The sequence below is a fragment of the Phasianus colchicus genome, chromosome 2 (genome assembly GCF_987193195.1).
Source record: "Phasianus colchicus chromosome 2, bPhaCol1.hap1.1, whole genome shotgun sequence".
Classification (NCBI taxonomy): Eukaryota; Metazoa; Chordata; class Aves; order Galliformes; family Phasianidae; genus Phasianus; species Phasianus colchicus.
Window position 1 is genome coordinate 73,425,874 of NC_143437.1, and position 25,151 is coordinate 73,451,024.

The window sequence follows — 25,151 nt, forward strand, 5'->3', positions numbered from 1 at the left end:
CATTTACTTACCAGAGGCTGGAAGGAAGCAGGGTGGTACTTAGATTATTAAATTTCACACACATCCAGAAAATATTTATCACTGATTTTATACCTGACTGTTATTACACTCTTTGTGTAAAGATTACAAAGAATGTATTTCCTTTTACATTCAATCATTCTTTCTTATTTCAAATCTCCTTATGGCCTTATTCTCCACTGTATATTGTTTTAATGAGTTCAACTTGGAAACACATTTTTATTAATTAATTTTACATGTTGTTTTTTGTTTTTTGTTTTTTGTTTTTTGTTTTTTTTTTACTGTAGAAAATTATAGATAGAAATTACCATATCTAGACCTTCATTAGTCCATACTTTTATTATTTTTTATTTTATTCCACCTCTAGTTAAGACCAAAAGTTCCAATACGAGTAAACACACACATACATGCTGCTAGGGGCACACGCAGACAGCTGAGCACGTTTATAGTAGAAGGCACTTAAATTTGTAATTTGCCAGACATCAGTTATTCATCTGTGAGATTCTACTGTTTAAATCAGGATTGTATAAAACTTTATTTTTGATGCAGCAAGATTTAACTGCATAGAGAAATGCTGACTTGAGCTGAATGGTGGAACATGACAGTGTAAACGTTTGTAGACTGCAAAAAATTCTCAGCCTTCACTACAAAGCAATAAAAATGACTATAGAAAAATAATATGGCAAAATATTTTATGTAGTGAATCTTACAGATATTTTGACCACAGCAAGCATATAGACAATGATGACTTACCTATTTAAGGTAACAAATATAATAAAGATTTAGCTAATTTTTAAGATACTAAAGGTATTTTTAAGTAGAAACTCCAGAAAAAGAGAGAAAAACAATTTTGGAGACTTTTTGCAATTGAACCCCAATCACTGGATCACTGACCAGGAATTTTTTATTTTTATTTTTTTTCTGTTCTGGTTTTTGTTTATTAACTGACTTAACAAAATTTATATTTTTTGCCTTTTGACAAATGTTTTGACTTCTGGCTTGCACTGCTACACTTTTCCTCATCTGCTGAGCTTCATTTTGAGAGCAATGGGAAAATATACTGTTGAATGAAAATGTATTGCAACAATCTAAATGTCTTAATATCATTCCTACATTTTGCAGAAATACAGAGGGAGAAAGGGAAGACTAGGGCAGGAAGAATGAGATGTTACTGGGAATGTGCAGGGTTGTCTGAGTTCATACTATGTATTTATTGCTTTCCAGTGAAGGAAGAGAGGGGCAATTCAGCAATATGATCAAATAATTGAATAGGAATTTGGGATAGAGCTACCTGTATAAAAGCTAACAAGACCATTTCATCAAAATTGCTCCTTCCCAGAACATGAAAACTATTTAAAAGCCTTTCAGTTCAGACAAATGGTGGAACAGTGATTGTCTCACTTCAGCTGAGTAGATGTTTCCTGAAAGATGTGCTTTTGCTTTATGTAATATATACTATAATTCAAGTGAAATATAAATGGAAAGAGAAGAAGAAATTTGCCTTGATTCAAAAGTCAGAAACAGATACTGCTGGAAATAGATTTCTCAAAAATCTCTGAAAAAGACAAGGGAAAGAAAATTCACAAGTGTACAGTATCAATATTTATTAATAAATATTTTCTCCTTATTGAAGCTCATTTACCTCTGCAAAGTACAAGTTCTACTGACCTTAGGCAACTCTCATTTTTACATTGAAATGATTCATGAAAATGGGTTGCTACTATCAATTAAATTATCATGAAACAGAGCCTGCACACACACGTTTTATAGACACATAACTTTTCTGCAGGCCTCATTTTTCTTCAGACAGCATGTGACAGAGTAACTTGAACCTCAGAGATGTGCAACACCCACTAAGAGACCTGAAGCATTTGCATTCAGAGACAAACTCAAAGTTATCAAATGAGCAAACTTCGCAAATTGAGAGCAGCCCTATGGAGAAGGACTTGGATGTCCCGTTGAACAAAAAACAGGATATGAGTTAGCAATGTGCGCTTGCAGCCTAGAAAACATCAAAAGAGGGGTTGCCAGCAAGGTGAAGAAGATGACTGTCCCCCTCTACTGTCCTCTCATGAGGCCCATCTGAAGTACTGAGTCCAGGCCTTCATTCAGGACAAGAAGGATGTGAAGCTGTTGAAGTGGAGTCCAGATAAAGCCACAAAGATTACCAGAGGGCTGAAGCACCTCTCCTTTGAAGAAAGGTTGAGGGAGATAGGCTTGTTTAGCTTGGAGAAGAGAATGCTCCAGAGACACCTCAGTGTGGTCTTCCTTAAGGGAAGTTGATAAATAGGAGGGAGGCTGACATTCTACATGATCTAATAGTGGTTGGACAAAGAGGAATGTTTGTAAACCAAAAGATGAAAGGTTTACATTAGTTGTTTGGGGGGAAATTTTCACTCAGAGTAGTGAGGCACTGGCACAGGCTGCCCAGAGAAGCTGTGGATGCCCTATACCTGGAAGCGTTCAAGGCCAGGTTCGATGGAGCCCTGGACAGGCTGATCTAGTGAGTGGCAACTCTGCCCACGGAGAGGGTTGGGACTAGGCAATCAGTAAGGTCCCTTCCAACTCAAGCCATCCTCTACAACTCTAAGAACTGGTGACCTTTTTCAGCTCCTTTGAATTATGTAAGAATGTACTTGAGGATATCAGCTTTTCACCATTGCTTGTGTTGATAATGTTAGAGTAACTAGAAGCCACGTTCACCCTGTTCATTATGAAGAACATGGAAATACAAGAATGCACTAAAAATGTAACTACTTTATACCAAGTCATACTTTTTCCACTGTACTTAGTAGGCACAGTTTTACCTTGGCTCTTCTCTTATTCAAAACAATATATTGTTGTATTTTTCACCCTTTTACTTTCGAGAAAAGTTTAGCTAAGGCCTCTGTCTTAAAGTGCAATATTTTATCCAAGAAAAAACTTACATTTCTTTCCTTCCATGTTTCAGATGCCCAGGTATCATCATTTAGGACAAAAAACATCTTGTTTACTTCTATCCACGTCACTGAGGTTGTTGTCATGCTATTTTAGAAATAAGCTGCAGCTGGCTACAGGTACCAAATGAAATTATAGAAAGGCAAAGGTTCTTGATTGAATTTATTTATGTTTGAATCTGTCAGGGATAAAAGAGCCAGCAAATAATAAAATAGATGCAAGTTTCTGTAAGTCAGCAGCCACCTGCTACCTCTGGGCTATTAGAGAGGCCCTCAGCATGACAACACAAATCCATGCTGGCAGGCCAATCACAGCTTTAAAAAGCCCTGCATCAGCTCAAATTGTCAACTCAGTCAGCAGAGTGACAGCAATGTTGAAATTTCATTTTTCCTGATATTAGTTGTGAATTGTTTTATCACATTATTTTTACTTTCATCGTCTCATCTTTTAAATGCTGATAGTGTTGATAGCTCTAAAATGCAGCCTATCTAGATGCTCTTTTGAGAAATTGACAGGTTGCTCTACTTTTTTTTTTACTTCCCCAAATAGGCTGAAGCCTATTTCTCCCCCTCCTAAACATATAAGCCATGTAAATAATGGGGATCTATAAAAGTCATGTTAGTCATCATCAGCACCGTAATTATTGATAATAATCAATTCTTCAAAAGCAACACTATTTCAAAAGCTGTTCACTGATTTCACTCCTGTTCATAGAATAAGCCACATTCTTTGCTGACTTAAATCACTTGCAACTGTATTTAAACTGATCCTATAATTATATGAATTGGAAAATAGAATTTATGTATAGATGGTATACTGTTACCTTAAAATGGTACCTTGTTTAATAAGATCATGCAAAGGGATAGAGCAGAATGCACTGTTGGAGATGTATTTGTAATTGTGAAAACAAATGAAATCATTGCAGCTGTCTGAAGAACACCTCTTTAGAAGTGTTTTAAGCCACGGACAAACTTTTGTCCTCGGTAAAATTTTGCGCGTAACTTTGAAAAGGCTATGATTTCATTCCTGTGGAGTGCTTTCTTTGTTTGTTTTAAATTGTTGGCTTTGATAATACAGTCCAAAACATCCTGCCTGCAGCAGAGTCCATTGAACTGACATATAGAGATGACTGAAAAGTGAGAAAAGAAACAAACCTGCAAGTTATTTCTTTTCCATATGTTGTGGAATCAGTGTGGACATCAGTGATTTACAATGACTATGGCCTTCATATCTTCAACAGTGTATTATGAAGGCTTGATATGATCTTCTTGTTATGAGCATCTTAAAGCTTGCTGAGTGGTCTCTGTTATTGTCTATTATTCTCTGAATCATTAAACTGATCCAGTTTAAAAGACAATTCAGTTTGAAACCAGTAAAGGTGGATGGTGGCGTTCTTCTGGGACTGCATAAACACTTGGATTTGGCCTTAGTACAAGTAGTAATCGTAGACTGGAAAATTTCAGCGTCTCTGAGTGATCAGTGACCTGATTTTCATCATTCCTCATTACCCCATTGTATATAGAGAGGAGACCTGAGAAATATTCATGAAGGGTGGCTATTTTGTGATCCCTGAGGACTTAAACACATGAGCTTATGGGCATACCCTATTTTTTCCCCAGCCCTTTTTCTTCTCTTAAAATCCTATGAACACTGAGATGAGAATATTTTCTTTCACAACTTTCAAGATGGAGTTCCTTTATTTTTCCTCTACTTCTATTTTTTTTTTCACATTTTCTCTGAGTTTCTTTTAGTTTCCTCTCAGTGTGTATTATAATTCCAATCTGCAACTCTATTGTTTAACTATGAAATCTACTAAATAAATAAATAAATACAAGAAAGGTTTTACTTCTTAAAGTTACATTATATATAACAAATATTTTCACTCCCAATATACTTTCTCCTGTGGCTTTACATACAACATATGAACACTACTCAAGTAATTTAGAACGGAATAGATGTTTTTGTTTAAGTAACCAATACTGTGCTCTTTCTACATCCAAACTCCTATATATATCATAACTATAACACAGTCTGGTAATAGTACAGTACAATAACTGCTGTACTAAAATACTTTCTCATAAACAGCAGCTGTCAGCTGTTATAAATTTTTTGTAATTTTCTCTTGATGTAAATTTACCTTTTCTTTTTTGCCTACAATATTCACAACTTGGTAATACACAGAGCCAGAACAAGATTCGATATCCTTAAAAACAAAAGATAACAAACCAACAAAAAAAAACCCTTTCCTACTCTTTCCTACGTGTAAGGCTGGGTATTTTTTGCAGCTAGAAATTCATAATAAGAAAATAATTATATTTTCTGTGTGACTAACAAGATGCTAGTCACACAGGAATGAAGTACTGCTGTTTAGGTACATATTTTTCAGGCAATCTTTAGTGTTACTAGGAGAAAAGAAATTTAAAAAAATAAAATCTCTGAAATCCAGAGATCTCTATTCCTTTTCTCTGTTCCTTTTAAATCTTGGACTTCTTATGATTCTGAGTTGAATGATATATTGAAATATGTAGTTTGTGTCACACTGTTCATCAACATGTCACATTCTATCATGTCACTTTATGTAGCTCAATATGACAGATGCATCTCTGAAGTAATGCGTCATCATGTCCCTTGGCATGAGGAGATGTGAAAACACATTCCTGTTTTGTTTACCGTAAATTCCTTCCTGAAATAGAAAATAAAACAAAACTTTTTGTTTAGTTTAGGAATATTCTGAGAAGTAAACAAAGTGAGATGGTGCTTTTTGCATTCATCTTTTCAAAAAAAAATTATGCCCAGTGTGGCAAGAAGCATAACTTCATACCTTGAAGACAGTTAAAAAAGTTGAATAATCAAGTAAAAGATGAGCAAGAAAATCTCTTAATTCCTTTTGTAATCTTGGGGAATAGTATTTTATTTAACAAGGCAGAGAAACTTCCTATTACCTTTAATTACAGTCAATATTCATGAAGAATACTCCAGATCAGTCCACAATTTATAAATGCACATTCTGTCACCTTTAGGTTTACATCAATGCAAAATAAGAATTAATTTATTGCTAATGTAAAAATAAAATAAAAAAAAAAAAATAGGCAATTATTTTTAAGAAGTGAAGATTGTATTCTCTTGCTTGATACTTTTAATATCATTTGGATAATTTTTTACCTCGAATCTGATGGGCTGTAGCCATTCTGTCCCTTGTTAAGCTTCATGTTGTTCTTATGGAGAACAGGCAGGAGACAAATGTTTTGCATATGATGTTGTCAGTGAGTTTTAGTGGCCATACTTGAGAAACAAGAGATTGAGAAGCTTAGCTATTTGAATGAGGACTTAATCAGGAGCTTAATTCTGTGAGTCTAATATTGCTTTCTGTTCTCATTTGTTCTTTGTGTATTGTGAATAATGACATGCCAATTGTATATGATTATAAACAGCTACTTATGGAAATAGATTTTGCTTCTACACTTAATTATGCTTCTGCATTTTAGGTGAGCATTATATTGCCAAAGTTCTGTTTAACTGCATCTGTTCTGTTTTTTGTTTGTTATGCTGTTTTGTTTTTTTTTTTTTTCCCTTAGTATTTCCCTTTGTGTTTCCCATTTTTCAGTGGTATCTCTCCACTTGCTTATATGGCTTATTTTCTAGTGACTAAATATCTCGAATTAAAAAAAATACTAATAGTATATGTAATTATTGGTTATTATTTCCTATTAATTATAATTAATTTAATTTAGGAATCTGAATTTGCCTGTTTTCCTAAATAAATCTAGTTACTGTAACCATATGTTGGGTTTGTGTTCACGTATGTTCAAGTACACAAGTATACAAAGGTCTATTTTTCAACAGTAACTTTTGAAATGAGTTGGCAGCGTCAATTGGTTTTAAAAGGCAGATGTGTAGCAGAGAGCAAGTTTTCACAAGCTTTGTGAAAATACGCAATTGAATAGAACTAAACAGGGCTTTTCAAGAGAGAAGCCAATAACTTTACTCTTACCTTGACCTGACAGGATTTATATGGGAAAAGAAGACACTGGAAGTTCTGGAAATGATCATAGAATAACAAGTTTTGGTTTTAATTTTGGTGTTTTTTTTTCTTGTATATACGATGGATGAAAATGGTGAGGGAGATTACTGAATACATTCATCCTCATGGTCATAAATGTGCACTGAAAAAAATTGTTAAACATAAGTTGGTACTAAGGCATTTAGCAGAAGGGATTTCTTTACTACTGCTCCTCTCAGAGAATTTGGATATATAATGCTGAATGTTAGAATGATTAGCATCATAGAATATTTGGAGTAGGAAGTGGTGCACAAGGATCATTGAGTCCTGGCTGTGCACAGCACTACTCAAAGTTCAAACTCTATGTCTGAGAACATTTTCCAAATGCTAGAACTCTGGCATCTTGGGGTCGTGACCACTGCTGTGGAGAACCTGTACCAGGGCTCAACCATCCTCTGGTGAAGAACTTTTTCTCACTCTCCAATCTGAGCTCTGCTTATAATGTTTTAACCACTCTGTCGCCTCCTATCACTGATCACCAGAGAGAAAAGATCAGCATCTCTCTCTATATATCTCCTAATGAGCAAGTTGTGGAGGGCAACGAGGTCAGTCCTCCATTTCTTCTTCTCTAAGCTGAACAAACCAAGTATCTTCAACTACTCCTCACACATCACACTCTATAAACCTTTCACCAACTTTGCTGCCACCCTTTGGAACTGTTCTAATATCCTTCTTATATTCTTCTTATATTATATCCTTCTTATATTGTAGACACATTGAACTGCACACATCACTAGAGATGATGTTACAACAATACTTTCAAAGATAATCATTTATTTTTACTAATTAGCTATACTGTGCTTATTGTAGCCCAGGGTACAAGTTAAATAATGGCAATCTATCTAATGCCTTGCGTGTGTACACCAGACTATTCAAAAGGCTTTCATTCCTTTTTAACAAACTCATAAGAAATTGTATTCTTGCCACCATAAATTTACGTTGAATAATCTCTGTAAACTTTGGAGAAATTCAGTGTATGGAGTTGTGTTTGCTTGCCTTCATAAGTTTCCCATAAAATAACCACAGCGTTGTTGAGTTTTCCTCTGAGAGCCTGAATAACTCAGTTGTGTTTACAAGGTGAGTTATATGTAGTCTAAATTTAGGGAGACAGAAGAAGCATCTCTAGGAAGTTGGTGATAGATTGACAGTTGTTGTCACTTTAAAAAAAAAAAAAATCAGATAAAAATCTTAACAAACTAAATCTAGTGACACGAAAGTTCTGTACTCTAGAGATTTTCACAGAAAGAATAGGGTTTATTTAAGGCTTCATGCTTTGGAAAAATTCATGAAGCTTTAAAGGAGCATCCTACATATTTCTGTGTGAGAGCTGATGTGATCAGAATCAACTATAATTAACTGTACTTAAATCTCAATATGTGAGAAACTAAATAGAATGAAAAAAAGTCAAAAACAACAACACCATTTAAATCAACCAGGCACCTTCCAGGGGAGATTCACATAAAATAGTTTATTCTTGAAGGAATGTACTTTAATTAAAATGTCTTTTTAATTACCAGAACATCACATTCCACTTCATCAAGACATTTTCTAGTGGTATGAGACATAGCATAGGCCCATAAGGCTGGTTGAGTATGTGGTCCTCTCCTACTAGGAGCCTTATCTGCTTTTCAGAAAGATAAAGTGGTTCTTTGCACATAACTGAATTACCTGCCTAGGGTGCTCCTTTTTACCTTCTGTCACAGTCTTTTTGCCTGGAAAAAGAACCTAAAATATTTTTGAGATTTAGTGGATTTTGAAAATTGATCTCAATGGATCATGTACAGTAGGAGAGACAAATGCCTTCTTTGAAGGTCACAGAAAGGATGTATGAATCATCATCATTTTTGTAATAATCAAAAGAATTTGTTAATAAGTCTTATGGAAGAGTAAAACAAAAAAATCACGCTGTTAAAATAACAGTACATATGAGCAGAACTTTATGTAAAAGGAAAATGCTTCTATTCATATACTTTGTTATTTCTCTGGTAAGCATCCCTTAGTTTCATAGTGTTCTACTGCATGATTTAAGTCATGCAGAATCTGGAGTATTGAGGTCAGTCCATTAGTAGTTCAGTAGTTTTCTGGTGGAAAGTAGAAATGATACAGTTTCCATCACCAAATCATCGTATTATTAATTTTGCTCATTGTCCAAAAATTTAAAACTAATCTAAGGATCAGGATCCTATTGTACTAGGCATTGTATGTGTTTGTAGTGAGCAAAAAGGATTTCTTATAAAGTAGAACTCCATCCTGAGTATAGGGCAAGAAGTCAATGCTTTTGGATAAATGAGAGCTACAAGGAACCAGAAAACATGATAGAAACAGTCAAACTACTGTAAGAAGGAAAATAATGCTGAGTTACGGCAATTATACACGGAAAGATTCTCTCAAGCTTGGAGGATATGACTGAAAATATTGTGGAGCATATTGTTTAAAAATTAATGAAAGATTCTGAGATAAAATTTTAAATAAAACTCAAGACATGAACTGATCTCTCAGAAATGTATTGAATTTGGAGAGAAGCTCTATGCTTGATCAAACTGAACTGGTAGATTAAATGTAATGTGTAAGCAAAAAAATCAACTGTAACAAAGTGACGAACTGATGTGTTGAATAAGATTAGTTTGAGTACATTGGGTGTTGAAGTAGACAAGAAGATATGAAGAAAACATGGACCAGAAATTTATCTTTGTGGACTAAGAGAAATGGCTATTTTATGGATGGATAAAGTGTTATAAAATTTAAAGAGAATATAAACAGTAAGATATTGGCACTTGAATTGAATTTAAACTAACATTCAAGCTGGAAGATGGCTTTCTCCATCATGATTAAGAAATGGAGTAGTGAAGAACTATTTGAGGAAAAAAAGGTAGAACTTTTAATAGTTTAACCAAATTGAATTTGACCTGATAAATAAGGTATCAGCATGGAGCTGCCAGGTGAGCTAAAAAATTGCACAACCAACCAATTCCACCATTGCTATTTCTTTCTGAAAATAGAATACATTTTCTATCAGACTTGTTCACGCTGTCTGAGATACACAGATAAATACTATCCTTACCTTTTTATTTGATACTCTTTCTATAGTTTAGTCAAATCACATAAAATATCTTCCCCGTACATATTTTCTCTTATAAGGATAAAAAAATAACAGTGATATTGTGGTAATGAACAGAAAATAGAGAAGCTGGCTTAGCCAGTTCTTTAATCTTTGGAAAGACTACACATGAGAGAAAATCCAGGAAATACATAAAGAATGGTGGATGACAGATGAAGCCTCTGATGTGACTAGCTTTGTCTGTATAAATACATTATAGTCGAGCAAAACAATACAGTCTACACATTTTAGACCAAATCACCAACAGCACATCAACAGATAAAAGGGAAAAAGTCTTTTGTTGCAGTATGTACCCTTTCAAGTCAGGACAAAATTCTCTAGAATTATATAACTATATAACACACTGTATAACATACAGCTCCTCATTAAAACTAATAAGACATGCCAGCTAATGTTTGTCATGATCAAATATTGTTTCTGTTTAACAAGCCAGTATAAAATAATATGTCTCATGATGAGGCAACTCTTGCTCATTATCTGGCAATCATTGGGAAAGAAGTCAATAATCTATTTCATGGACTGAACCCATATACCCATACACAATACTTTGAAAGTATTGTGATGTCCCTACCAACACATAGCTTCTGATTTTTATTCATAGGATTCTGTCACCAGTAACTGGCTGGTAACAGATGTGTCGGAATCAATCGTGTTTTAGATGTGCATGCAGTGAAGTGATAGGACGAGTCACTGGGTATCCTTGTAAAATTGAGCTTTCCATCAAACAATAGAAATTGTTTTCTCTTTAGTGATCAAAATATCCCACTATTTGGTTCAAATGTCCTGGTGATACATATAGGTAAAGAAAGAAATACTTATAGGGATTGGAAAACAGCAGGGTTCTGTCAATCACGCTATTTTTTGCAGTTGAACAGTACATATCAAAGCTTTGGCTGGAATGTCTTTACATACTGATGATTCTGTGAATTCAACTTTCTTTGTTTTTGGAAGATGGGCTACACATAAACTATTAACAGAAGCTCAATGATTTTCTCTACTTAATGGTCTTCCTGAACTTTTTTTTTTTTTGTGATTGCTTACATGACACATTTTTGTCCTGAGTGATTCCCCAAGAGTTTTTGGGATGGCTGCCTGAACATTCCTTATGTGAGTTTTACTGCACAAAGAAATCTTGCAAATCTTCAGATGTGGCATTCAAATGTGGGATATTATTTAGAAAAGTATTTTATTTTAATTAAAATTCAGAACAGTCATAGAATCATACAATCAATCGTAGAATCATAGAATTATACAATGGTTTAGGTTGGGAGGAACCTTAAAGGTAATCCAGCTCCACCCCTGTGCTGTGTGTAGCATTGCTAACCACTAGATCAGGCTGCCCAGTTCCATAATGTTCCTGTTACTATCAGTATTCACAGTTTCTCTTATGTTTCAGAAGAATATTTATTTTGACCAACATTTTGGAAAGCATGCACAGGTAAATGAAAGCTCCAATCAATGTTTTCACTTTTACTTGACTGCTGCCGATTCACAATTTAAATCAAGGATTTTGCTGAACTGAAACAAAAAAAAAAAAAAAAAGAACTGTTGAATAAAGAACACTGTGAGGCTATAAAGTAATTGCTGATCTCAAAAACACTTTTTTAAAATTTGTCTGTTTTTTTTTTTAGCTCCAGCTGGTAGCTTTATAAGCCAACTCACTAAACACAGCACAGCCTTAGTGCACTTTTAATGTTATATCACATCATGGAAATTCTATTAATCATTAATTAATGAGTGATATAGATTTTCTCCTTCAGATTATTATATGGGACTTTTACAGTATGTATTCCTAGTCTTCATTTCTCTTTGAATAAAGTAGTTTGCCTTCCACTAACTTGTTAACTAGTTTGATGTCATGAGTCAGACTGTTGTCTTCCTTTAAATTTAAAACTATTTTCAGTATGTTAGATTTAACACATCAACTAGGTCTGTTGTATTTTAAACGTTTTTTTTTTCATATCCTACATTTTATCAAAATAGGAAGAGAAGATATTAGAGATTTCATGAGAAAAACTACTCAAAATTTATCCTGCATTAAATATAAACTACAATCTGATCTATCCTGGATTATCATTCGGAAGTTTTTAGTTTTCTCTCAGTCTTTTAAGCCTGGAATTTCATTCACCTTTGCATTAGACATTTGAAGTAACCCAAGAGAAGCTGATCTCCACTTTTTTTATTTTATTTCATTCTATTAAAAAATATATCTCAGTAATGTAGAATCTCATAAATAAGAAGGCAATGATTTGCAGTTTCTGAGGAAGTCATTGTACAATTTAAGGAGTTAAATATAATATTCTGGTCAGCACTTTTTTGATTCTTCATGAAAGGTTATTTTAGGCTTTTTCCTCATTTTTCTGACAAAGATGTATAGATGCCACTAAGCACAAAGATCACTGTAACAAAGACAAGTGAAGTGCGAAGTTTTATCAGGCCTTTCAGAAACTCCTTGGAAGCCAAAGAAATATGACCACTAAATGTATTAGGAGAGTCATGGCCTGATGAGAAGGCTAAGGAATATTTTTGTGACCATGCAACATTGTTAAAGCAGATACAGTACAATTCAGAAAAATAGTTTATATGTATTGGCATTAAGAATGATATACTGAACATCTCATTCTGAAAAGCTATTAAGACATTTAATGGTTAAATTTAGTATGGTCAAGCTTTGAGAACAGCCTGATTACCTGCTTGACTAGTGTCAGTCAGACAAGCAATCTGTTCCGGCAGGCAAAGAAAAACTAAGATAATTATTTTTTGAGAACTGGAAACATCCCCTTTTTTTGTTATTATACAAATATTATCAGAGAAAAATGCACCTACAGGGAATATCTGTGTTGTTGTTCAATTAGCTCAATCAATCATAATAAACACAATTCGTCAGAATAGGTTTACAGCCTAGATCACCATATACCAAAATGCACAAGGGAATTTTTCTGCTTTTTATGATGCGGCTATGTAAACTGTGCATAAAATAACACATTTTTTCCTATGTCTTTGTACTAGTTAAAGATCAAAAGCATTCTATGGGGTCATCTAAAGCTGAAGTTACGTCTAAAAGTGTAAATTATTACTAAGAATGCAAAAGGCTTGTGTATCTTTAGAGGTCCCTTCCAACTCAAAAGATTTTAGGCTCACAAAAATTATAACTTCCTCAGATTTCTGGTCATATATACATTATTTTGTTATGCCTGTATGTTGAAGAACAAGAAAGTAGATAATTTGCCCTGACTGTTTGTGAATCCTCAAGGAAAATGACATCAGATAAAGGAATGCAAATATAGACTTTCTATGGGCAATTTATTCACTCTTGGATTTTTCATTTTAGCCTTCAGAAAGTTAAATATTAACAAACTTTTATTTCATGAGCATTAAAACAAAATTTCAGTGATTCAGTACCCCATGACAGTTTCATTTCTTTGTTAATTCCTGCATTTAACTATATGTCGCTTAAGACAAAGGAAAAATATCTCCCAAGGTCCATTTCTGTTCTCCTTTACACAGATGAAATTCCCACTGACTTCAGTGGGAATTAAAGAGGGTGAAACTAAGATGATGTATGTGTATGTCCAACCTAGAATCGCCATCTGTTAAAAACTGTAGTATTAATGGCCTTACTAGTTCATGTCTGGAAACTGAAAGGATGATATAAGTGTTGCTACTTTTAACTTTGTCCCTGTTGTTGTGTTCTTTTTTTTTTTTTTTTCCTCCTGATAGACTCACTTAAATCATGCAGTCTTTTCTCATTTCTCCTCTTGAAGAATGGACTAACGCTGTTTTTTAATGGTTCAAATAATTTTCTTTTGGAACTCAGATAGGACACTTAAAATATCTGAAAGTACTTTTCCTTGACAAATAGTTTTAGAGAAATAAAGTTATTTCTTTTGTAATAGGAAACCAGTTGTTTAAGTCCCAGCAACGATAGATTACTCATATAGGCATCTAATTAGCTTCATATGATACCCTTAAAGTGCACTGGCTGGAATGGTATGCGTACCACTTAAGCACTACACTGGTACATCTTTGTATTGTTTTTTTGAGTTCAAGCACTTTACTGGATGTAAGGGAAGTATTTAATGACCTTTTCTTTGTGAGCAGGCCTAGAAATAGTTCTTAAGAATTCCTGCTCCTACAACAAGAAGTTCAGATTCTTCTTTCATATGGTTGATAAACTCAGAGAGACTTAAGACTCTGGTAGAGTTATTCTGCCACTTATCACTTTTAACATTAATACAAGTCGATATATTTAATAGAATTTATATGAGCTTAGATTAAACAGGAAAATAAACACAGTGCAATCTATTACTTCCTCTACTATATTTTGTATTGGCAAAGAGTATAAATTTTCCCTGATCCAGTAGCCAATACCTGGCAAGATGGAAGACAGTTACAATAGGTAGCATTTCAAATAGCTAGGTTACATAAGACATTTATGACAGAGCAAGTTGGAAGTACTCACTTCAGATGTATGAAAGGTAGATTCATCAATAGTAGCTGAAAGACTGGATGTTCTAGAGAACATATTTGTACATCCACAGATTATTTATGTAATTCCACCCTACAAATATTTCTTTGTACATGTGTATTTAAAACAGAAATGAGAACAGATTTAATTCTGTAATACCTATGGGGGAATTGTCCTCATTTAAAATAAAAAGAACTTTAATTTCAGCAAATGCAAGTAAAATCAGACTTCCAACTCACTCTAAGAGGGTTGCTCTGAAAATAATGCCTCCTATTTTATTGTGCTGACCCACAATATCAGAGGCGGAAGTTGATGATATGGCTGAACCTTGCTGCCAGTGTACAATTAAATTTTGTTGCTGTGTGACAAATGGCAGTAAAGGTGCAATCTGACAAAATAGTGTCTGTCATGGAAGTTCATTTGAAGCAAAAGTGTGTCACTGAATTCCCCCATGCAGAAAAAAAATGTCACCTGCTGACACTCATTCATTCACTCATCCATGTTTATGGAGACCAAGCAATAGATGTGAGCACAGTAGGCAGTGGGTTTCAGCAGTGATGACAATGTAAGGAAAGACAAGCTGTGTTCTGGAGGCCCATGCACAGCTTTCACACCATGAAATGAAGAGTGTCTCGATCAGATCATCCATGTGAATTGATGGATTACAACCAGGGATGTGTATATAGAGCTGAATATCATCTTCAGTGCACTGGAAATTATGGTGGCAGCACTGGAATATAGCAGAAGTTGCATACGTGCTATCATGAATGCTCATACAGGAATAGAAAGAACATCATATGGAAGTTTGTCAGATTCTATCAGCCTGTGGTTAAAGATGACAATTTCTTGAGTTGTATCATTACCAGTTATATGACATGGTGTCAACATTACAAATTAGAGTCAAAACAGCAATCCATGGGATGGCAATATGTGCATTTCCCACTGAAGAAAAAGTTCAAGATACAGCCCTCAACAGGCAAAGTGATGTGCACTGTCTGTTGGAATAGAAAAGGGCTGGAACTGGGATAAACCATCAAATCTGACCGCTACATTGCAACAGTGACTAAGGCCAGAAAAGAAGGCAAGCTTTCTCTTTCAACATGATAACACCAAGCCTCATATCAATTTGAAGACTGCGGAGCATGTCGCCAATCTTTGTCTGAACTATCCTATCACCATATTGTCTGGATGCAGTACCTGCTGATTTCTATCTGTTTGGACTGATGAAAGATGGACTGCATAGGCAATGTTTTCCTAGCAATAACGCTGTCAAAGCAGCTGTTAAACAGTGAATCACCTCTGGTGGTACAGATTTTTATGAGTGTGACATGCAGGCTCTTGTTAATTACTGGAAAAAATGCATAGCTAATGGTGGTAACTGTGTTGAAAAGAAGTGTTTTGTAACACTTACAGAATTTGCTGTATCAAATATTGTTGTTTTGCTCTTTATATCTGTTTGTTTTTCCTTGGAAACAAATAGAAGGCTTTACTTTTGGAGCTACCCGAGTGTATTGACTATTAGTAACAGGCAATGTAGTCAATTGCATGAATACATAACCACAAGTGAATAACACATGTACAGAGATGTATGATGTTAGATTTTTGTGTAAATGAGTTTAGAATAAAAAACAATGAAAAACATCTCAAAATTGTAAAGGTTGCTATGAAAATGGCTCAGTTATTTTACTGATGTGATGCTGATTAATCAGAGTTAAAGTTTGGCCTGATTCGAGCAAATTCCCAGAGCAAATATGAAACTGTTCTACATGGAGTCCCTGTAAGTCCTCCTCTCTTAGCTAATTTTTATAGACCTTCATCTGGTGTTTTGAGGGTTAAGTCATACTCAGCTCACAGTAGTGAGGCTCAACGGAAAGGAAACTTGAACAAAGAAATATCAAGTTTCCCTATGAATTTTTGCCTCACAGCTAAAATCAGTTTGTGCCAACATATGAAAGTTTCTATGATTAGGCCCCAAAGCTCAAAAATACCAATTAATTATGATGATTAGATATGTCTTCATTAGCTGCCTATAAATAAATCATACACAGCACTGCACAGCCAGTATTTCTGCTGCACTGTAGAGAAAAAAAATCCTTCAGTGCATTTTGGTAAAAGTCTAATTAATTTTAAATTTTGTTATAATTTGAATTTTGTACCATGTTATGGAACCCTGAATATTTTCTTGTGTTTATATAAACATATGTGCACATATACCTAAAGATGTTTGCTAGGACATATAAAATAGATATTCCTGCTGCATGAAGGTCTCTAGATACAAAACTGAATATATCAAATTTTTTTTTGGACTAAATCTTTTTGTTAGTATGATTTTTTTTTTCTAACTATATAACTTCATCTCAATTTCCTCTCCTCTTCTAATTTTGATTTGTGTAAATGATGTTGTATAGGTTTCTGAGTGGTGAAAGTGGAGCATGTGACACTTTGCAGAACTAGCTGTGGCCTGAATTAACAAGTTGTACAGCCAAATAGAAGTGACTCTGTGGAGTGGAACTACTGATGATGAAGGGGAGTTATTTGGCATAAACTGAGTCTGATCCTGTGAGATAGCAATTGGATAATATTATATGTGGTCCTGGAATACATTCCAGAGTTAGGTCCCTCCAGGAGAAATGTAGCTCATGAACTCTTAGAGCATTCCATAATATGAACCAGAAGGGACATGAGACAACCAATCTAGAAGAGGGAGGACAAGAGAGATCTCAAAAGTATTCTCCTGAGCACTAATGTAGATGCATTCTATCGGTATTCTTGTGCTTAACCAATAGTTTGTTAATTCCTACAAAAATCTTCTTATCTCCAACTTTTCTAGTATGCCAGTCTCCATTATGTTTAGCTGTCATAGAATCAGAAAATGGTACTTAAACTTGTACCTTAAGCTTTCAAAATATCCCTATATTTAGAGAATACTCTCAATAAATTTTATTCTAAAAATAAGTTGTTTTGGCAGTTACTGTATCTGATTCAGATGTTAATGTTCATTTGGTTATTAAACAAAAAAGATTCCAGATAATTGCCAGTAAACAATATTCTTTTTCTTCTTGTTAGCAAAAGTTTTCTGCTAAAACAAAATCTTGTGCTCAATTGTTGATACTTTTCCTCTTTTCCACCATGCAGTTTTATGCTACAGAGGTATCACTCTTTTAGCTGTGAACACATCTATCAGCACATATTCTCCTTCCAGTCGTTTTACACTCCCTCAAAGCCTTTTCTACTTCCTTGATTATCCTCCACAGTGAGCTTGATTTTCCTCTATAGCAGTGCAGTGTAATCACCCTTTTCTAGTTTCTGAATAACAAAATATGTACTCTCATTTCCCCCAGTTTCTATAACTTTTACCTCCTCTTGCTGAAAACATCATGATTTAAGAGCTATTTATGTGCTTTATTTGTTGTGAATTTTAAAAACATTCATACTTCAAGATTAAGTTTTTTGGATGTCCAACTACCAAGAAGATGAAAGCACTTTTTTTTTTTTCTTTTTTCTTTTTAGAATTAGATGTGGATTGTTTAATATCTGAGAAAAGGTAAACAGATAAGAAGGTCTTCGTTTCTAGCTAGTTCCTCAGTATTCCAAGCTAAAAACTTGGAAAGTATATTCATTCAATGAAAATAAACAAATCATGATAATGGAAGTACATTTTTGCCAAAAATAATGATCCTGAAATCTCACTTTCAGCTGCTGACTATTTAAGAATTGCCTAAACTGTGTGGGTACACTAATAAGCTGTTTGTTCATTAAAATGTTTACCTTAAAAATCTCTGGTGCTTCAAATGATTATGCAAAAAAATCCACTCCAGATAATGAAAAGAGTCAGCAATTTTGTAACTACTTCTACTTAAAAAAAAACTAAGCACTGGATATAAAAACAGGCAAACAAACAAAAAAAATTACAAAAAATAAAACAACCACCCACCAAAACCTAGACACAATTCTCCTCAAATACACAGTATTTATTAGTTTAGTAGTTAGGCACATAATCATCCTTAATTTTTTCTCCATTTGAATGTTCAACATAAAATTGCCTTTTTTAGTATTTTCAAAACTATGGATATACTTAACTCCAACTGGCTTCTCTTGTTGGAACCTGTTGATACAAAACAACCCACAGGTCCACCGAGAACATTTTCTATTAAAATAGTTTAAATTCCTGGTTAATTAAAAATGGCAAAGCTCCATTAAAAATCCTGAGATCTTTGTTTCTAGTCTTTAAGTGAGATGAAAAAAAAAAAAAAAGGAGAGAGAAAAACTGCAGTTAGCTTTCATACTGAATAGACAAACTATATCTCTTTCTTCCAGCCTCTTCAATCAATTTTCATTAGGACTTTCCTGGGTGGATTTTTCTCTCTTTTTTCTGTGTTACTATTCAGTCTTTGAGAATACAGTGCATATATTACCAACATAATGCCAATAGGGATTTTGTATAAGTCAAAATATGCCATCAGCAGTTTATAACACATTATGGATGTTTCTACGTTGCACAGACTTATTTTTCTGGACTACTACTGATATCACTTAGAATAGAAAGAATGACCCTGTTGTTATCCAAGAGAACTCACATCAGCAGCTTGAGCTATGATTATTATTACACAATATTAGGGTTTCTGTCTGTCCCACAGTAGGTTAAACACCACTGCTCCACTCCTATTTAAATTCCAAACTCTAATAGGAAGTATTGCACGCATGTTCGGCCACACATATATATGTAAGTAGATACAGAGATGTGTGTTTGTGGCAAAAGACAATGAGTTTGCCATAAAGCCTTCAAGTTTATTTTACAATATGTATTGATTTCTCCAATATTTATAAAAGAGATTTGTTATTCTTTTTTAATAGTTTAAAAGCACATAAACCTGAAGAGTATATATATGCAAACGGTGGCCATTTTGGTGGAGTTCAGTAAGTCAGAGTTGATATGATTTTGTTGTTGTACAATATCTGACAGCAGAAGGGGGGAGAGAATCACATTTAGGGTCATCTTTCATCCTGCAGCAAACAATTATAACAAAAAGAAAGTCTTATTACCCCCAAAAGATACACTGAAAAGGTAAAGAAACTTAAAAAGTAAAGCACTTTAAAGTCTTGAAGCAGAAAATGTTAGGAAGATTTTGCTGTAGTTTCTTGGCCTGACTGCCTTTCCTTTTCTAAGGAAAATTTCTATTAGCATTTTTTTAATTACATTTATCATTGACAATTTCTTTGTTATTTTAGAAGAAAAATGCCACTATTGACTGTTATTGATGTTGAAGTTTCTATTGAAGTCTGAACCTGCATCCTCAGGACAACAAAAGGTAAGAAAACACCAGTATTGTTAGAAAATAAGACTTCAGTTACTTAGGTTGATCTAAGTTGAAATCTCAGTGCCGCAGTCCACATTTCCAAGACGTGGGGAATGTATTCTGGCCTTAATCTGTTAAATGGCTTTTAGTTCCTTTTTCTGTCCAAATATTAAGAATTGTGGTTTCATCTTCTGAAGTATATTCTTTTGAAGCAAACATAACAAGAAAACAGGAAAGAAAAAGAAGACATCAGTAGGCTCTATTGTTTAAGTTAAATAAAATAAGTCTTTCTGCATACAACTTTTTTTTGCAGAACTTAGAATCATTCTTTTGAACAAACAAAAGCATACTGTAAACCCTTACACAGTAGAAGTTGCAAGTAGCAAAATGATAAGCTTTTTTTAACAAGACTGCCTGTCTCTAGTCAAAGCTTGGGATAGATACCTGTTGAATATATTATTCAAAAAACAAAAACAAAAACAAAAACCAACGCAGAGTAGCCAGTAGAAATGATGAGGATTGAGGCAGTCAGCATTTGACAGTTTAGTTTATTAACTCTACTAATATTTCTTATTTTCCTACATTATGAATCATCTCTGGTTATGTCTATACAGCTCCCCACAGAGCTCTGTGAAAAGTTGCACTTGCAAAACAGTAAAAGCCATATTTAATTCAGTGCTCTTTCCACAAAAAAAATAAATATGTATTTTTGCCCAGTGCTATGTCAGGACTCTGCTGAAGAAACCTGACAGACTAGTAGTTAGAAGTAAAATGGCCACTTTCAAATTTATTTGCTTTATGTTGAATTATTCCTCAGAACTTTAACCCCCTTCAATTTCCCTGATTGCTTTTTATTGCTGTTTATTGATACTGATGCACATGTATGTCATAGCATTCAGAATTGTCAATCTGCTAAACAGAAGCTGTGGTAATAGTAAGATAAATGTATAATGTTTTGTTCACTGAAATACAGAAGTAAAGCAAATGTAACATTTTGAGGGACTTGAAGAAGTGATTCAGTGCTTCTCCGTGTACAGAAACAGGATAAGATGTCTTTACTACATTTCCTTCACTTCACCAAAAAAAAAAAAAAAATAGGGACAGATATTCTATAATCTTCATAACCTGCATGCCACTGAGATATTAAAAGAAAGGTCTACTAACAAATGCTCTCCTAGCTTCAACCAATTTATTGCATCAGCCGCTTTGACTTCCAAATAGACCAAAATAACTTGACAAGCTACTTTGAAATAATTTGTCTCTTCAGTTGACTAATCAAGAGAAAATATTTGTCAGATTAAAGTAAATTTTCATTTTTCTTACATGTAAATTATCAGTTTTTGTTTGTTTGTTTTGTTTCAAATATGCTCAAGTTCTGCCTTCTCTTTTACATTAACGTGTTTTTTTTCCTGATGATTATCATGATGGTAAATTTCCTTTGCCAATCAAAAGTAACTGAAAAAAATAAACACAGTCACATTTTCACTTGAATTGTACCTTAGGCCAGCACTGTCCTTCCACCATGATGTATTGTTTAACAGTTGTTTCAGGAAAGATGATTTCTGTTATGCTTTATTTAGAGAAGAAAGGTAAATGTTAACTCATTCTTTTTATTTCATCTGACAGATTAGCTACTAAACGTCAACTAGCTACTAAATCTCCTCAGAACAATAAAATCACTTTTTATTCTCTTAACAAAATTTTAAATGAAATATTTAATCATAGACTTCAGTTTTCTTCTGGGCACTTAATGGGGAGGTTGGTGGCCCTGCATGTGGCAGGAGGGTTAGAGATTCATGATCCTTGAGGTCCCTTCCAACCCTGGCCATTCTGTGATTCGTAATATTCAACACTTGACTATCTTAGGTCTGATTTCTTTGACCTGTAGTGGGAATACTTACGCAAATGAGCACGCAATTGGATTTCCAAATATGGTTTTTAGGAAACACTCGAAATAGTCCTTTCACTTGAAAGTAAAACAATATTATATTTAAAGGAGATAAAAAAGAAAAACAAAACAAAGCAAAACCCATTTTTCATTATCTCACTGTTTGAAGTGACCAAAATAAATAAATAAATAAATAAAGTGAATTGAAAAGTATTTATCTCTTCAAAACTGTCATTTTCACAACATGCATAAAAGTGTTACTAACTAGAGGTAGGTATCCAGAAACTGAGATGTACTCATCAGTGAAAAAAAATTCATATCTGAGAGGAAGAAAGCTCTCAAACATAACTGGTCTGGATATTGTGAATCATGATTTTGGATTTAGACAAGCAGTTGCGTCTATACAAGAGATTAAAAGATTCTATGAACATTCCCAAGCTCTTCAGCTCACAGGGACAATCTGATCTATGTCAATACAGTAGCTTCTTCAGACTCCAAAGCAGGATGGCTGCTCACAAATTGCATAACTCAAATAGTCCCTAGAACTTTTTACATCCTGAATTGTGTCTGGGAATTGTCTGAGAGAATGTTAAATAGCATGTGCAAAGGATTAGTAACAGTTAGTCAATCTAGACAGTCTTGTCCTTGTGCCTGGGAAAATTCCTGGACGTTATTTGATTTATTGGTACGAGTCTACATGGGCTTTAGTTTCTCCAAAGTCCAACATTACATGCCAAAGTGTTATCACAGTATTCTGGAAGCAGTGGGAGTATATTCAATATAATCTCAACATAAATCAGTTTTCAGTCACCAGCTTGCACTATGAAATGTGTAGGTTTGCATTACACATTCAAAATTATACTTTATATGTGAACAAGTCCTGCAGTCTTCTGAATCTTGGAATTTGGGAGTATTTTTGTGAAGAAAAAATAATACAAAGACAGGCCTGGTATGGGATTTATGAGCACAATTGGATTGAGCTTCTGAGTTTTTACTCATACTGCACCAAACTTGTGTGTCCTTGTGTTTGTTTGTCAGACCATATTTTTCCATTCATCAAATAGGAGCTTTCCTTTTCTGCCTACCTCAAAAAGTAATTAACTTACAGTGCATTATTTCTATACTGTGTTTCAAGTAGAAACAATGATTTTTTTATGTGAATATAAAATGTTGATTTCATTTCATCAACAAAAAGGACATATACATGAAAAACAAGTGAATGAAAACTTCAGAAACAACCATGTTAACTGGAAGATCAGTCCCCAGTATATTCAGCTCCACTGAAGTTAAATGAATCATACCAAAGCTGAAATATAACAGATTGTGTTTAATGACCAGTGAAGAATTTTCCTATTAAAAGGGTTCCCTCTTGTTAATTTCTTAGGGTTATCTTTCAAGCTGTGATGTCTGTTTATTTTTATTTTTTAATATATTCAAACTAAGATCAATAACTTCTGAAATCTGAAGCAGAGATTTTTATCTCATTTTGAAGTGTAAAGGAGCTCCTTTGTCTACTTAATTGGTCATTTGTGGCAAGCAGAGGCATTTAAGATGCTAACTGGATTGGATTTCACAGATCCTATTCACTTTGTCAAATGTATTTTGAGTCACAAAAAAAAAAAAAAAAAAAAAAAAAAAGAGAGAGAAAGAGTGCAATCTGAGAGATTCTGTAAGTACATCAGGTGTTGATGCTTGCTCCTTTGGTCAATTTGCCTAGAGGAAGTTTAATTGGATACTATATCAAGGAACTAGGACAATGGGATATGGCCCTCCGTGCCTGCAGATTTTATTTACCATTAAAACATTGCTTCTGAGCATATGATTAGCACAAGACTTAGCACAAAAAAAAAAAAAAAAAAAAAAAAAAAAAAAAAGCAGCTTTACAGTTTGGAAGTTAAAAAAAGAAGTGTTAGTTTTACAGTGCACACTCTGAAATTTTGTCTTCCAAATACTTTTCAAAATCATGAAGAAATCAATTTTGCCTTCTATTTTAATCAAGTCACCAGTTAAAATGGTCATATTCTAAACTATGTCAGCTGCCAAAGTCAGATCTACTAGAAATCTGGAGCAAAATCTGGATTGGTACCAGGACATTTTCATTTGAGTGATCTATCTTCTGGAGTACTGACTTAAGCTCTGCTTGCTCACCAACATACAGTGAGATATTTTTGACAGGATGCTTGACTCATTCTTTGCCCAGCATGACCTTCTGAAGGCATTTGGTTATTTATTTCAATACCTTCATGCTCAGAAATGTTTCTAAGCTAGTTAAGTTGAGGTTCTACCATGCCTGCCCAGAGTCGGACTTGTTAATGTTTCCGGATATTTTTCACATCAAACAGACATACACCCAATTCACTCATCTCTTGTGCAAAGATGGACTCCAGCTGACGATTAAGGCTTTCCCTTTGGCTTCATTTGCACTGTCTTAAATGAGCATTAAATATTAGCATGAGTATCATGGTGGGGAACTATAGTTTATATTAATTTTACCATTTCCTATTTGAAGTTTTGTCACCACTTCAGATTATTCCAACTGGACAGTTTCCTTGTTACTTTCTTATTACAGCTAATTTTATTTTTTTTTTGGGGGGGGGGGAGGGGGTCCTAAAATATTCTGTTTTCCTCAAAGCTTCAACATTAATCAACACATAACTCCAATAACTCCATAAGACACCAGTAGGATACACTTTAAAATAGAAGTCAACTCATATCCTTAAAGACAAATGAATAATTAACAAGTGATTAAATTATAGCTATGCCAATTTTTTAGTGTGAAGTTGTCATGCTGTCAAAATACATTGCTTCACCAGTCATGTTTTCAAACATAAAGTGTATGAATGCAATACGTATTTAAACTGTGAAATTTAACCTATGCGGAGCTAAACCATATCTCGAAGTTTCATATGAGTTCACAAAGATCTATCTTTGTGACATCATAGCAGCTATACTCAGCATGTTAAACATGGCCACACAATGCCAAATAATTACTTTTCTTTATGAATACATTATTATTGTGTCCTGTGTTGTATTCTACATACCCTTTCCAGCAAATTCCACCACCTTTACTTCAGTGAGGTTAAGAACATCTGTTGTCCAGTGAGTCCAGATATCTGAGCAGGGAAAACAGCCCCAGGATGAGGGCTGAGAGTTTGTTTAGATTCCCGAGAAGTACTGAAGAGAACTGGTTACCAACCGAGTGGTCAATGAGCCTTCTCTAAGGGTTCCCAGTTCCGAGTACCTCAGCAATTCCATAGTTTAGGACTGCGGCATTCAGTCTAGAAAAAAGCAGCGGTCTTCTGAAGGATTTTGCACTGCCTTGGATTTCTGCAGCGGTGCTTAAGATGTACTTGTGCATCCCTGAG

At 34.2% G+C, this 25,151-nt stretch overlaps 1 long non-coding RNA gene across 1 annotated transcript; it reads right to left on the bottom strand.

Moving 5' to 3' along the window:
- Nucleotides 1-5,542: 5,542 nt before the first annotated feature.
- On the bottom strand, nt 5,543-24,934 carry LOC149919112 (uncharacterized). The gene is made up of 3 exons (XR_016464775.1): nt 24,828-24,934; nt 6,118-6,237; nt 5,543-5,638 (listed from the first exon to the last, which is right to left on the bottom strand). It is a non-coding gene; the product is annotated as an uncharacterized LOC149919112 (long non-coding RNA).
- Between the last annotated feature and the right edge of the window lie 217 nt (nt 24,935-25,151).